Source organism: Trichechus manatus, unplaced genomic scaffold, assembly GCF_000243295.1.
Source record: "Trichechus manatus latirostris isolate Lorelei unplaced genomic scaffold, TriManLat1.0 scaffold00240, whole genome shotgun sequence".
Taxonomy (NCBI): Eukaryota; Metazoa; Chordata; class Mammalia; order Sirenia; family Trichechidae; genus Trichechus; species Trichechus manatus.
Genome location: NW_004444176.1, coordinates 1,529,467 through 1,530,958, shown reverse-complemented (window position 1 = coordinate 1,530,958; position 1,492 = coordinate 1,529,467).

Below are 1,492 nucleotides of genomic sequence, written 5' to 3'. Positions count from 1 at the left end.
CCTAGTTTGTTGCATAGTGTCTGGGGTCTTAAAAGCTTGCAAGTGGCCATCCAAGGTACAACAGTTTGTATTCTCCTGGAGCAACAGAGGAAGAAGGAGAGTCAGGAATAGGAGGAGGATATGGAATGTGTGGCTAATTGCCTCCACGAACAACTTCCTCCTTTGCCATGAGACCAGAAGAACTGGATGGTACCTGTCTACCATTACTGAACGTTTTCATTAAAGATACTATAGAAGAATCCTGAACAAAAGGGGGGGAATGTAGGACAGAATTTCAAATTCTCATGGAATCCAGGTTTTGAGGTTGGATGAACCCCTGAAACTATTGTCCTGAGACAATCTTTAAACCTTAAACCGAAAATATCCCCTGAAGTCTTTAAACCAAACAATAAACCAAAAATCAAACCCATTGCCACTGAGTTGATTACTCATAGAGACCCTATAGGACAGAGTAGAACTGCCCCATAGGGTTTCCAAGGCTGTAATCTTTACAGAAGCCAACTGCGACATCTTTCTCCCATGGAGTGGCTGATGGGTTTGAACCACAGATCCTTTGATCAGCACTGTGCCACCAGGGCTCCTTAAACCAAACAGTAGTTTAGCTTAAGTAGTAAAGAATGTCTGCCTTGAGCATTGTCCTCTTTTAAATAACTAGCTTTATGGGATCAAATTGACAACAGCAACTCGGAAGGTTAGAGAGAAAGCTTAGGGGGCAGTGAGTTTATGTTAATGGAGGAGGAACAACTCAGAAAAGGAGGGTAAGAATGGTTGCACAACTTGAATATGATCAATGTCACTGAATTTTACATGTAGAAATCATTGAATTGGTGTATGTTCTGCTGTGCATGTTTTTAACAACAAGAACAAAAAATAAAATTGTTTAAAGAAAGATGACTGGGAATTAGCATGTTGAAAAGGAAAAGAAAGAGGATGGGGTATAAGCAAAACCTCTAGGCGAGAGAAAATTCAGGATATTCTGGGAACTAACAGAGTTTAGTGTATCTAACTTTGGGGTGCAAGGTGCAGATGCCAAAACTTAAGTTTGCAGAGGAGAAGGATACACTACACATCACAAGAGATTGTAAAACAGGTTAACCCTGTGAGTCTTACAAAGCAATTGGAAGTTTATGCAGTGGTATGCTGCAGCTGGCTTATCCAGGCTTGTGAAAGCTGACAAATTTTCCTGGAGTGCCATTCAGCATAGTTTTGGTAGCTCGAAATAGACTGTGGTTGTAGTATTTATGCCATAGAAATTGGCAAAAGCTACAAAGTATGTCTTATCCTTCCTGGAAAACCAGTTGCTAAACATTTACCAGCACACTGCTAGATAAGAATATGGACAAAAACAAAAAACAAAACAAAAAACCAAATCAAAACAAAGAAACCCCATTGCTGCGTCGAGTTGATTTTAACTCATGGAGACCCTATGTGTTGTAGAGTAGAACTGAGATCCATAGGGTTTTCTTGGCTGTAATCTTTAAGGAAGCAGATC